Below are 15,475 nucleotides of genomic sequence, written 5' to 3'. Positions count from 1 at the left end.
CAGTAGGCTAAACCAGACCTGCTCTTGTTGCAGTGGGCCCTGGGTCTCAAGAGCAACAAGAGAAAACAAGCCTAACTACAGGAGCACTTTCCAAGCCTCTTTTTGCTCGACCAAAGCCAACCAGATGACCAAGCCCAGAGTCAGTGTGAAAAGGAGGCGTGAATGAATTGGAGATCAATATGATAACAACCTACCACAAACACTAGGGTATACAGTTATTCTAACTTCCCCACATTGCTCTCTCCTTCTGAATGGACCCTATCCTGTATCTTCCTTTCCTAGGGAAATTTTAGAGAAAAGCCCTTGCACAGACCCTTCCACTCTGCCTCAAACCCAGTGGGAAGACCTTTTGACTCTCATCATCTCAGCCTGGGCCTCAGGGTCTACTCACCTTGAAATCTGACCAGATACATGAGATCTTTCTAAATTCACCTTAACTGAGCTCTGATCACTGAGCCACACAGACAGATGGGCTTTGATATTTCAAATTCAAACCAGGGTAGCACGGATAAACCATGGACTCTCTTCTCTAATGGATCCCTTTTATTCTCCCCTAATGTTATAGATCCCAAGTCCACTTGGCTTTCATGATGGAGTAAACCACTCACATCTCAGCATATGATGTGTTTATTTCTACTGGTTTTCTGGGTCAAATGGTATGGATATTTTTCAACAGGTGTTGCTGGATGGCTTTCCTCCAAAGACAGAACAAGTCATAAGTCTACCAGCAATGTCTGAAGGTATACACAAATCTCCATCAAGAATGGGTAATAGAGGCTTTTACAATCTTTTTCAGCCTGTTAGGTATGTGATATCTCATTGTTACCTTAATTTGTATTTCCCTGACCACTATTGAGTTGGAGAAGTTTTGAATATGTATGCTGGGTATTTGGAATGCTTTTACTCTGAATTGCTTATTCATAGCTTTTGGCTCATTTTTCTGTTCGATTGTTTCTTTTTCCTGTCCTTTTGCAAGGCTTCTTTCTATGTAATTAAAGTTGTTAATTTTTTTTCTTGGCTGTGTTGCAATTTCCTCCCAATACATAGTTTGTTTATTGATTTATTTTGTGCCATGCAAACGCCATTTTAAAAGTTACTTCTATACAAGCAAGTATGCATATTTGTTTCTAAATGGATTCTGGGCTCTCTCACTAGGTTGGAAAATTTCTCCCTGCTTTAGATTGTATGCGTAATCTCCTTGATTTTTACTAAGATTTTTACATTTCTGTTATTTACAGTTAAGTTTTTCATCCATCTGAAACTTATTTTTGTAGGGGATCTAATCTAAAGACACAATGCTATTTTCTTCATCGTGGATAACCCGTCATCCTATCACCATTTGTTTAATAATTCATCCTTTCTCCACTGAATCAAAATAGCATCTTTAACATCTATTAAATTTTAATATGTGCTGGGATTTCTTTCCAGATTCTCAGTTCTGTTTCTCTGATATTTCCATTTTTATTTGATTAGAGTATACTCTAATATCTAGCAGGACAATCCCCCTACTTTTGTGTTTTGCAGACTAATATTGAGCAGTTTTTTATTTCATATATACTTCCACCTAATTTTAAAAAATAATCTCTTTTAGGTTATGGAACTGACATTTTCATGCTGTTAAGTTCTATCCAAGAATATGCAATATGTTTCCATTTGTAAATACATCGTTTGTATGCTACAGTGGACATATTTTTTTTTAGTTTCTTCCACATGAGTTCTGTAACTTTCTTAAATAAATCTGTGTCTAATAACTTCACAGTCTCCTTTAATGGTGTGAATAATTTTTTTCTATTTCCATTTCTTGGCACTTATTTCTAAAATAGACAAAAGCAACATGATAAAGTTAGTGTAGCATAATAATTAAGACCATGGATTGTGAAGTAAAACTGCTTAGGTCCAAACCTGGCTCTTTTACTAGCAGCTATGTGTCCTTGGACATGCTATTCAATGTTGCTATGCCTTAGCTTTCTCACTGTATGATGGGACTAACAATGCACATATTTAACACAGAAGATGAGGTACCAATAAGAAATTTCCACTCCTGCTCTACAGTGAAGAATTCTTCTTGGGAAGTAGCTGTCCAGTACCCCAAGAACAGTATTTCCCAGATTCATTTGCATGTACATGGTTCAAAGTGATTGAGTTCAGATAATCAGAATGAGACAGAAATGCTGTTCACTAGGTATAGGCACGACTCAAAATATCTGAGGCTTTTTCTCTTGCTGTATTCATCAGCTGAATACGAATATCCAGGACTATCTTAGGAACCTTGCAATAATGATAACACAGCTTCTATCAGCCCAAGTCTCTGGAGTGACTGCAATGAGCTTCCTTGCATCCCAGTCCACTCCCTGCTACTGGATTTTTCACAAGTGAAACATGAACTTGAACTATGATAGCCTCCTGAGTTTCCAAGGCTTAGTCCTACATGAGCTACTGTTGCTGCATAACGTACTTCATGAGCACTGAAATGATAAATATTTGTATGGTCATATGGTTATAATTATCTTGCATCCAAGCATCTACCAAATGCTCTTAATTTTAGTTTTGTTTTTTTCCTAGTCTCTGGGGTTTTGTGGGTACACAATTATATTATCAGCAAAAAATAGATAACTGCATTTCCTCTAATGTTTATATCAATTAGCTTATTTTCTTATCTTGCTGCATTTGCCTAAATTTCCAAGACAATGTTGGTTAATAATCTTGACAGAGGCTATTGCTTTATTTCCTGTTACTAGTATAAATGGTCTTATTGCTTTATGCTTTAGATTATTATATGCTATTGGTTTTTAGTAAACATTATATTTAAGTAGCTTCACTACAGGAAAGACTCATCTGAAGGAGTCCTCCAAGATGGTGGAATAGGGAGGAAGGACAGATAGTCCGGGAAAGGATAGTTTAATAAAAGTGGAGATACTGTAGTTTCAGGGAAGAATTAGGGAAAAAACTGCAGAGGAAACTCTTCCAGAACTACTGGGACACGGTGGACCTACATGGAGAGCATGGGCACCCACCTAAAGATAATTGAAAATGAATCTTGATGTGAATGGAATGGGAGAGGGAGTGGGAGATAGGAGGGTTGTGGGTGGGAGGGATTTTATGGGGGGGGGGGAGCCACTGTAATCCAAAAGCTGTACTTTGGAAATTTGTATTTATTAAATGAAAGTTTAAAAAATAGTGGCTTCACTACATAGTTTCCATTTTACTTGATTATTTTTAGAAATAGCTGTGCATTTTATCAAATCCTTTGCCTGTATGTAGCAGTATATTCATGCTCATAAGCATTTTTTCTTCTTTATTAATTGACATAATGGATTATACTCAGAGACTTTTCTGATTTGAAGCATTCACTCATTCCCCCAAAACAATACTCTTCAGTCATATTATAACATTATTTTAATACATTGCTGGATTCTATTATCTAGTAGTTTATTTGGAATTGCTGTATTTTAATCCATAAGTTTCTACTTTTCTTTTATGTGCTATTTCTACTATATATACTATATATTGTTGGTCTCAGAAAACAAAGTGAGGGAGAAATTTCACATTTTTCTCTGAGAGAATAATTTGAATAACCAGTAAAGCTATTTCTTCTTTTCCATTAGAGAGCACTCACTTTTGTACCCATCTGGTCTTGCTGCCTTTTCAGTGATTTGTCTCTGTACTTCTTACCAATGCCTGCATCAATTGATTCATACAAGCATGCTGCAACTTTGATCATTTGCAGTCATTTAGTTCAGCTCTGGAAATTTTCAGCTTAAAAGTCATGAACTCTCTGTGCTATACCTGACACTCCGTTAGTTCTTGCCTTTTGTCTTTGTTGTTGTTATTGTCATCCACAGCTCTGTATCCCAGGGCTCTGGTCCCTTTGATCTTCCTTTCTCAGGTTCCTGAGTCCCCAGAGATAAGCTAGTATCTTTATTGTTGTTACTCTGTCTCAAGTTGGGGTAGAAATCTTAGAACAGTTAGAAAATAAACCAGTCTGTGTTCTGTGAGCTGTGGCAGCCTCAATCTCCTGGAACTCTCCCAGCCTCAGGAGCAAAAATATCTCATCTAGTTGCTCAACTTCTCTTTACCATCTTGAGGACCAAGGTCATCAGGGAAATTCATGTTTCCCCCAGGTCCACAATTCTAGGGCCAAAACCTTCCCAGAATCCTCAGCATTGCAGTTCCCTGGGAGTCTCTCAAGCTTATGTGCAAACTGTCATTGGGACTCACCTCCTTGAGACTTCTCTCTGAGCCCAGTACTTCATTTGACTTGGCTTAGGGGAGACAGAGATATTATAGTTGAGACTGGGGGGTAAGTTAGATATCTCCCTTTTACTTCCCATAGTAAACTAAAAGAAATTCACCAGATGCAGTGAGGGTTGGTAGGTCTTACTAGATGTGGTGTTTGATTTAGTAACTCTTGGCTGACATTCCCTATTGACTGTGCTGTGAAGTGAGAAGTGCATCCACCAAATATCAACTGCTCTGTCCATTGTTATAAGTATTTTTATAAAGGTTAATTTTTATAATCAATGTTGAGAAATATCTTCCCAGATTGGCTCCGTTGCCCCGTTACCTTAATAACTCAATACCCATAACACGTATCTTGAGAGTCATTGATAATAAACACTTGAGCTCTCTCACTATCCCAAAGAACACTCAGCAAATCTTATATGGAGGGCTCACCTTTGCTCTATATGTCGAGATTTCACATAGTATAATATTTTAATACAGTGTTGTATAAACTTGGAGAATTATAAACCATTATCCAAATTAATATGTAGAATTCATGTGATTTTCTGCATCTGTTTAATTTCTTGTCATTAGACATGGGAGAGGCTCAGATGATACTTTGATGCCAGTATGAAATGGTGGTGTAGGGGCTGGCATTGTAGCCATCAGCTGCATCATGTCAGCATCCCATATGGTGCTGGTTGGATTCCTGGATGCTCCCCTTCTCATCCAGCTCCCTGCTAATGCACCTGGGAAAGTAGTGGAAGGTGGTCTAAGTACTTGGGCCCCTGCATCCACATGGGTGTCTGGCCCAGGCCTGGCTGTTGCTGCCATTGGGGAGTAAAATAGCTAATGGAAAATATTCTCTCTCTCTCTTTCTCTCTCCCTCTCCCTCCCTCCCTCTCCCTCTCCCTCTCCTTCTTTCCTCCTTCCCTCCCTTCTTCCCTCCCTCTCCTTCACTCCCTCTGCCTCTCTCTATTCCTCTCTTTCTGTAATTATGCCTTTCAAATAAATAAATCTTAAAAATATTTTAAAAGTGGCATTATGGGAATGGGGGTCCCCAAATTATGTTATGGGAATGGAGAAAGCTGGCTGGGCTGAGAGAGATCCCCAGCTAGACCTACTCCAGGTTCTTATCTTCCTGTGTGTAAGAATACAACTGGTGAACAAAAAAGCACGATTTACTGAAAGGCAGACAAGTAGTATGTGCTCAGATGTGAGTGTGGGCATCCTCAAGAGAGAACTGCCCTCACCTAGGCTGTGGTCACTGCTTTTATAGAGTAGGGGTAGTGTCCAGGACAGGAGACAGCACGTGGTGTGGAGCTGCCATACAGATGGTAGTCTCCAAGAAGATGCCACAGTGCCTGATGCCTGAAGTAGGTAAGGCTGAACTGCATGACACTGTAGCCATGTTGCGTTGGCATGGAGAGTGACAGGGTGTGGGTGACACACACGGCTGGGCTATTTGCACTCCTTATTGGCATGGAAAGTGGTAAGGTGTGGGTTGCACATATGACTTGGCTATTTGCAGTCTGTATCACCTTACTCCTTCCAGACTCCTTGCCTCACCACATCAGTGTGACTAAGTCATACCCTCACTGATGGTTTCTGCACACATCCTTATACCTCTTCGAGATCTGTGGCCCAATGTATGAGAGATAGGGACCCAAGGAGAACTTGGAGGCAAAAGATGGGACTTCTTTGTAAATAAGAAAATTGGAAATTGAAATAATAGAAGAGAATGAATTATTAGTTCAAAGTCACTTTTTTTCAGATTATAATTAAATCAAGATGCTCCATGAAGTTAGCCTGATTCTTACAGAAGAGAAAGATGAATTCCGAAGGTGTTCCAAGAGCAGGAAAGACTTTCCCAGAGAGGAAACATAAACAAAACCATGGGCAAGACATCAAAGGCCATATGGCTTGACTGTAAACTACATGGGAACTGAGCACTAACAAATCAATGTTCAGGTAAGAAAGGTGGGTTGGATCAGAACACAAAGGACCCTGAATCTCATGAAAAATTTGGTCTAAAATGGCAATGAGGTCAAGAGATCTGCCCTACACTGCCAATCTGAGGTGACAGTGTTCTGAGATCACACAATGTCTACTTGATTTCTGGGGCATCCTTTCATCATGGTCCAATCTTTCAATAAAGGTGATTCTAACACAGGTGCTTACAATTTTCAGTTTTGAAATTATTAAAACCTCCTTGCTTATGTAAAACTGTAGCCACTATAAGCTAGAGCTTGGTTATTCAACCTGTTTTATTGCTCTCTCACTCCCAATCTGTACCTTGGATGAACAGTTGGTATTTTCTCTTCTGTTCCCCCATAACCTGTCTAGGTAACTACTTAAAGTAATACCCCCAGTCCCCTATTTTACTTGGACTTTAGAATTTACCTATAGAAAGTGAATCCAGCAAATTCCCTGCCAGGGTGGTCTTAGGCAATCCTTAGAAGGTACGCTGGATTTTCAATTTTTTTCTAGTCACAGTGTAACATGAAGTAAAATGCTTAAAAAAATTCAACTTCATTTAAGTCATACGAGTATCATGTATTTCATATATACAGTTTTAGGAACATAGTTACACTTCCCCCTCTACCTTCCCTCTCACCCATGCTCCAACTCTTCCTCCTTCTCCCTCTCACATTCCCACTCTTAATTTTTACAAAGATTTATTTTCAGTTTACTTAATGATTGTATAATTAACTCTACACTAAGTAAAAGAGCTTACAAATAGTATGAAGAAAAAAGGGGGAAAAAACCCAGAACACTGTTGCTCTATGGAAGAGACAAGGGCTGTAGGCCATAAACAATCATCGAATCTCAAAATGCTTACTTCACTCCAATACATTACATTGCAGGCACTCTATCAGTTACCTGGGTCAGGTAAACCATATGATATCTGTTTTCTGGGCCTGGCTTATTTAACTAAGTATAATCAAAGACAAATTATGGCTTCTGTGTGACACAAGAAGGCAAAGAAGAATATAACTGGACCAGTAGGAGGAGTCCTTTACTGTGGTTACCTTGGTTTCAGTTTTTGTCTGTTTATATAGTCATACCACTCCTTAGGGTCAGTCCATTCAAAGCTTTCATCAAACTTTTACATCCCTGTGGGCAGTGAATCTGCAGAAGTACTCATGATCACTCCCCTACGTAGCTGCATAGTGCATGAATAGTGCTCCTTTTACAAGGGGACATCTGGACACAGTAACGTCCCATCTTCATTTCCTACTAAAATGACTGATTTTGAAAGATTGGGAACCTGTGCTTTCAAAATATGTTTTTGTCAACAGCAAAGACAGTGTGAGTAATAACACCCACAGAAACTGATTATTTCAGTATGAGTTCCACAGAGAGTGATGGTTTTGAGAATATGATGGGGTTTTCAAAAGTAAAAAGCCTATATGTTCAGTACAACATTTTTCACTTAGCACCAGAGGATCCCAGCATCTCAATCATGTTTTTAGAAAATTAATTTTCTTTGTGGAAGTTATGACAGTTAATTTTGAGTCAGTTTTGAAGTCCCAAATCAACTAAGATTTTAACCACTAGCTAAAATAGCAACTACTTACTTTACTGTCGATTAGTTTACTAATTAAATTTATTCTTGATTCAATAGATGTCTAAAAACTGTTATGCTGTGGTAGATGCAAAATGATAATGAGATGTAATTTCTATCTCTAGAAGCTTACAGTCTACTTATAGAGACAAGATATGAGAATGAACAACTATGACATATGACAGTGCAAGACAGGTCCTTTGATCTAATTAAATGCTAGACCATGGAACAAGGGTTGCAAACACAAATGGCCAGGAAGTAAAGGAGAAGTAATGTTAGCCTGTGAGAAAACATAGGGCTTGATGATGATGGTCGTATATATGCTACCCAACGAAGGCAGCCTCTCCTTTTGCCAGTCTTATTTTTCAGAAGAATGCAAAGATACGGAATTTTGTACATGAAACATCTGAATAAAGCAATCTTATGTGAGTCTACAAGGTAGAAGCCAGATGTAAAGCATAGCGAGCCCACAGGGCGCTGGTTTGCAAGCTCCTTTTATAGTCGTTTTGGAAAGGATGCAATTCCATCGTGTTTGATAGAACATAGGCCTTGGAACCAGGCAGCCATAACTAGGACTTCTCAGTCAGAGCATCATCTACTGAACAACATGTCACTGTGAGGACTCAGTAATACAACACACATAAAGTGCTTACTGGGGCTACTGGGCAATTACAAACAACACATTCAGTGTTCTCTCTCTCCCTCCTTCCCCACCCAGTGCCTTCTTCTTTTACCCACCCCCTTCTCTCTCCCTCTCCCCTACCCACATACACACAGACACACACAGTGGAAGCCATGATTAGATCAGTGTATTAGAGCAGTATATTAGAGCTCTTGAAGTCAGGAATATCCACAGCTTTTGTTATTATTACATAGTAATAACACATTCAAATTAAAGGTTGAATTAAACAATATTAAACTCAAACACTCAATTACAGGGCTAATTTCCTACTTTTTATTTTTTTCTTTGGTTGAAAGAACATAAGCCAGATTTATTCTAGTACCAGCTTACACTTTATAGTACTTTAGTATTCTAAATATTATCTTACAGAAGTAACACTTTAGCCTTCATTAAAAATTACTGAACAATTTATACTAAAGTCCAGTATGTGACCATTCTTTCTGAATATTTTAAGTCTTCATTTCTTAAATTTTATTTCTAATTGACAGATACTAACTGTATATATTATGGAGTGCAATGAGGGTTTTGATACATATTTATATTGTGAAATGATTGAATCAAATAATCCAAGAAATCCGTGATCTATTTGTTTTTTCTGAAGAAAACATTTTCAAAATTTATTTTATTCTTTTTCTCTGTTTTTCATTTGTCAAAAATCTTTTCATCTTCTAATTTTTTCAAAGAATTATCTTTTCTATTTAATTATGAGTTCCTTCTGATTTTATCTTCATTTCAATTTTTTATTTTCTTAGTTCTACATTTTATCTGTCCAGTCTCCATTTCCCCCTGTCATTTCCTTTCTGAGTTTTGATAATTCTGCTTTTTCTTGCTTTCTTTCATAGCTTATATAACTTTATTAATTTCTACTTCAAATTTTAATATTGATTTTTCAATTTTGGATATAGGATAAGGTTTTCATTCGCCCTCTGGGCATGCATTTCTGGCTTATTTTCACTGTAGGAATTATTTTCCTGACACTTTTTAAAATGTCTTGTAGTTTTATTGAACTATAAATGGAATAAATTTCACAAAATAATAGTATAAAATTTGATTATTTTTATATATAACTATGAAAGACTATGATAATGAGAACACTAAAGATTAGTTTGGGTTATTTTGTATGAACAGATCATACTCTAATTCTTGCCCTCAGTATAATTTTAAAATTGTATTTATTGCATTTATGAATAATTCATTCCTTTTTATAGCTGAAGATGATCCCATTGTATGCACATAAAAGAATTTGTTTATACATTCTTCTATCAATGGATATTTGAGTTGCTTATAGTTCTTAGCTCTTACAATTAAAGCTGCTAGAAACACTCACACCCAAATATTTGTATAGAAATATGCTTTTACTTCTCTTTTGTAATTAGTGGTTGTGAATGGTTGGATCATATGTTAGGTATATGTTTAATACTTTTTAGAAAACTACCAAGTATATTCCTGAGTGTTTGTAACCTTTTATATTCTTGCAAGTTCTAGTGTCTCCATATCTTTGCCAACATGTAATACAGTCCATTTAATTTTAGTCATTCTAGCAAGTGTATAGTGATATCGTACTTTAATTTGTATTTACCTAATAACCAATGTTGAGCATCTTTTCATATGCCAACATATCATAATTATATCTTCTTTGGTAAAACATCTTTTTAACTTTTTGCCCATTTTTAAAAAAGATTAATTCATTTATTTGAAAGAGTTACACAGAGAGAGGGCAAGAGAGAGAGAGAGAGAGAGAGAGAGAGAGAATCTTTCATTCACTAGTTTATTCCTCATTTGGCTGCAGCGACCAGGGCTGGGCCAGTCCAAATCCAGAAGCCAGGAGCTTCGTCTGATCTGTCACTCAGATGGCAAGGGCCCAAACACTCAGGCCATCTTCTACTTGTTTTCCCAGGCCATTAACTGGATTAGAAGTGCAGTAGCTGGGATATGTACCAGTGCTTATATGACTCCAGCAACACTAGTGGCAGCTTAATACTCTATGTCACAATGTCAGCCCCTTTTTGCCCAATTTTTAATTGGCTCTTTTGTCTTATTATTTTCAAGTATTCTTAATATTCATTGTATGGACAAGTTCCTTATAATGTCTGTGATTTAAAATTTTTCTTCTATACCGTGGCTTATGTTTTCATTGTCTTAAAAGTGTCTTTCATAAAGCAGAAGTGTTTAATTTTGATGAAGTATAAAGGTTGTTTTTTAGATTTCTGAGTTTATGTGTCCTACTTTTAAAACATTTGATAGCTAAAGATTACTAATAATTTTTCCTGAGTCCTTCTCTAGAGAATTTGCAGTTTTACTAATTTTATTTATCTAAATAGGTTTATCACCTATTTCAGGATAATTTTTATGTGCTTTGAGGTGACATAGTTCATATATTTTTTGCATATAGGCTGTGAAGTTTTTTCTAGCATGAGCTGTATAAAAGATTATCCTGTTCCCAATGAATTACTTTGTCTCTTACCTGGAAAACCAATTAACCATTTATGTATAGGTCTATATCTGGACATCCTATTGTGTTACATTTATATTTCTAATTCTATACCAATATGTTGATATTTTGATAATTATAGCCTTATGTTAAGTATCAAAATTAGGTTTATAAGAGTTCTTTTTTTTTCCTCAAGAAAGATTATATTGGAATTTTGATTGTGATTAAATTAATAGATCAGCTTGGCGGAAATTAACATCTTTACAAAATTTAATATTTTTATTCATGGATATGGAATATCTCCATAATTTAGGCCTATTCCTTTGGTAGTTCATGGTTGCGTGTTTCTTGTTATTTTGCAACACATCTTTTTTTTTTTTTTGACAGGTAGAGTTAGACAGTGAGAGAGAGACAGAGAGGTCTTCCTTCTGTTGGTTCACCCCCCCAAATGGCTGCTATGGCCAGTGCGCTGCGCCGATCCAAAGCCAGGAGCCAGGTGCTTCCTCCTGGTCTCCCACATGGGTGCAGGAGCCCAAGCACCTGGGCCATCCTCCACTGCCCTCCCAGGCCACAGCAGAGAGCTGGACTGGAAGAGGAGCCACTGAGACTAGAACCCGGCACCCATATGGGATGCCGGCACTGCAGGCAGAGGATTAACTAAGTGATCCACGGTGCCGGCTCTGCAACACATCTTTTAAGATGATCATATGACTTTACTTCCTTAGTTCGTTGATATGGCAGTTTGTATAAATTGATTCATAAATGCTGAACTAATATTCATCAAGTTAACCATACTTGGCCATGCTGCATTATCCTTTTTCACTTTGTTACATTTTGTTTGTAGCTGCTTTTTTGAGCACTTCTGAATCAGCATATGTCAATATTAATACCCCATAGATTTCCTTTTTTATAATCTCTTGGTCTATTTTAGTTTGAGACTAATTATGATCTCATAAAATTAATTTATCGATGATATTTGAAACATACAAGTAACTTTAGAAATAGTCAAGATTTAGATAAGTAAAAAGGAAAGAGCAGATATTGTGAGGTGAAAAAGATAATAGCAAAAATGTAGGTGACGGAATGTTATAGCCAGTTACAGACAATGAGAAAGCAAGTTTGGCTTGAGTGTGGTTCACAGATAAGATTGAGTTGGCACTATATGAATTTTGGGTTCCAACTTTGTTACTAACTGTATGACCTTTTACAAATGACAATCTCTCTAAACCTTACATTTTTCACATCTCTACTACATGGATAATAACAACACTTCTTCATAAAACTACATTAACTGTGAAATGAGTTGAGGCAAATAAAGAACTTAGCCACGTGGTTGGCACAGGTTAAATGGTCAGTGTATATTCCTGATACTGGTGCTGGTATTAGAGATAAAGATGATAATGGGACTGATGCTGTGTTATCAAGACCCCGTGACAGTCCAGTTGTTGGTGTTCTACTCTGTATAAGATAGGGAACTTCTAAAACAGAGTAAAAATGACCAAACTGAGTCTTTAAGAAGATGAATCTGGCTATATCTTCATAGTGGTTTAAGGAGTGTATATCAGGGACTAATGAATTAAGGCTAAAAGTTTCTATTTAATGAAAGTTTTGATGTGAAAATAAAGGAGTATAGAGCAAAGACAAATTTTGAACTTGGGGTTTTGTTCTGGGTCAGCATATACATTACCATCTCAAGGGTATTTTCCCACTGACACAGAATCAACACCAAATTATCCTTTCTCCCCAGCTTTAGCACTCATCTAAATTCAGTGATATTGAAGTAAAATAAATAGAAATGTAAGAGTGATTATTGGAAACTTACTGTCTCTGCTCAAAGCAGTACTACTATGATTGGAGGCTGAAGTGCAGAATAGGGGTGTGCTTTACCTAAATAAAAAGATCCCAATCACTTCCTAGAGCAGTGTTTGCTAAAGTAGCTTAATTTTGTTGAATCACACGGAGGAGGAGATAACCAGCCTGATGGGACCAAGTAATCAAGGCAGCCTGTTTCTATAATTGAATAGGAGGAGAGAAATCCAACTGGGAGTAGTGATTAACTAACTTCCTTTTTGCTAGACAGTTCAGATCATCCCTAAAATACAACAAAATGGCCATTTACTTTTTCTTACCATCAGCAGGCTGTCTGCTTTGATATTTTTGCCAGGAGTATGCACATGTTTTCACTGAACCCCTGGTAAATCTACTAGGTTATCTTTGAAACAATAGCATACGCTTATGAACAGGAAAACTGACCCAAAAATTCACAATCTGTTTATAGTCAATTGGACTGGTCTGTAAGAAACTGAGTGGAAGATAGATGGCTCATGTCAACACTCTACTGTGACACTGTCTTCAAAAACAGTGCTTGATGGGGTGGGAATTTGTAGCAGCGATGAAGCCACCACTTGGGCCACCCATAACCCATATCAGAGCACTTGAGTTCAAGTCCTGGCTCTGCCTTCCATTTCAGCTTCCTGCTATGTGCAGTCAGTCAGTGTGGCTATGGATTATGACTCAACTACTTGGGTCCCTGACACCCATGTGGGATTGAGTTCTGGTCTCTGGGATTCAATCTGTCCCAGTCTTGGGTGTTTCAGGAATTGTGGGACTGAACTAGCAGATACAAGCATGCATGTTTGTTATCCCTCTCTCCCTCTCTCACTGTCTCTCCCTATCTTTCCTCTGTGTGTGTGTATGTACAAGTGTGTATGCCAAAACCAACCACTCCCCTTGCCCTAGATCATGGTCAAAGTCAAAACGCACAATACTCTTCGTCCTGGATCTGAGACAGCTTTCATTCCACCCACAATTCTAGCACCAAGTTCATGGTTGTTCATTTAGTCAACAAATATTTATTGAAAGTTGAATCTGTGCCAGGGTCTCTGCTTGGAGCCAGATACGTAACAGTGCGTTTGAACCAAGAGATGGGTCTTAACTTTCCCAGGACTGGTATGTAACTCAGTTCCATACACAGTTGGTCTTCTCTATCTGTGTGTTCTACATCTGCAGATTCAGCCAACATTAATTAGAAAATACTCAAAAAAGTGTGTTTCTACTTAGATGTATGGACCTTTTTTCTCATCATTATTCCAACAACACATTGTAACAGCTATGCATAGCATTAGCCTCATACTAGGTATTGTAAGTAACATAGAGGTGATGTAAAATATACAGGAGAATTTAAACTGGTTACACACAAATGTTCCACCACTTTATTTATTGGACAGGAACAGTTAGGAATTTTGCTATCTATGGGAAGTCCTGGAACCAATTCCTTGTGGATACTGAGGAAAGACACATTTGTTCCAGCTCGTTTGTTGTTCATTCTTGGTTCTAACTTTCAAGCAGGCAGTTCCACACCTTTGCTCCTCCAGGATAACAGGACCTTTCCTTCTTCCTCATGGTTTCAGATCCAGTCCCCAAGAGAACCCCCTACTGCTACTCTCAACTTTCCTTTCCTAATTAACAAGGTGATAAAAGTCCAAACACACTCAGAGCTCAACAAAATATGGGGCTATAAAGACATGTTGTTTACTTAGCAGCAAATGGCATTTTAATCCAGGCAGCATTTGTGTTCGAACAGATATTCGTGTAGCTATTGTTTCTACTGGCAGAAAAAAATGCCCCAGAAACACTAGTTATTATTGCTTGGTTACAAAGCGGGGGGGGAGGTAGTGTTTGATATGTGTTGGGGTACTTCTGAATCATCAGTTATAAAAATGATTTTCCTGAGTTTCTGTTATTATTGCATTTAAAATGATAACAATCTTTTTTAAAAATTAGCATATTGTCAGTTTGTGGAATCATAATAAAATCTGGTGCAAAAGAAAAGCCCACTCCTGGAAAGAGGCCGGCTGTCTCCTTGTTTCTCAGAGCCAGCAGCTGTGATGCTGGGAGAGAAGTGCTGGAGAGAGGACAGACACAGCCTGCACTTCCACAGAAACTAGCCTTGGTGGGGACATAATACATCCTGGGGCCAAGGGGGCCGGTATTCACACTGCCCACTCGTGCTTCTCCCCACTCCTCTTGTAGAAGAGTGGAACTTGGGATACCACAAGCAGGCGCAGATGGGCAAACAGGACTGAAAGCAGAGGGTCATCCCACACAAACAGACTCTCCCTTCTGCACAGCATAATGTTACTGCACCTGTTGCAATTGCCCCTCCAAATCCCTCCCTGCACCCCCTAACATGGGGATCCCTGCTGTAGAATTTCGGCTACAGAAACATCATTTTATCACACGTGGCACAATCAGCAATCACCCCTAGCTCTTCCTCTTTCTTTGGATTCTTTCCCCCACAGCATGAGAAGCTAGAGGTCTTTAGAAGTTTTCTAGGCAAGGTTTGGTTTGAATGAAGGCTTATGGCAAGACAGAGAGGTGAAAGATGGTCTTGTGGAGAAGTAATGGGGCTTGTTTGGGCTTCCTCCTGAAGACAGGGAGTCTCCTGTCCCTCTGGTCAGTGAGAACACCCATGAGTGCTCACGGCAGATTTTCTGGTGATGGAGCCCCAGGTTCTGGAATGCAGATCTCAGGTGTCCCCTCACCATTTGACAGATGAAGAAAGGGGAAGGAT

The sequence above is a fragment of the Oryctolagus cuniculus genome, chromosome 15 (genome assembly GCF_051225735.1).
Source record: "Oryctolagus cuniculus isolate XC-2025 breed Fujian yellow rabbit chromosome 15, ASM5122573v1, whole genome shotgun sequence".
NCBI lineage: Eukaryota > Metazoa > Chordata > Mammalia > Lagomorpha > Leporidae > Oryctolagus > Oryctolagus cuniculus.
Note: the sequence above shows the minus strand (reverse complement) of the source record.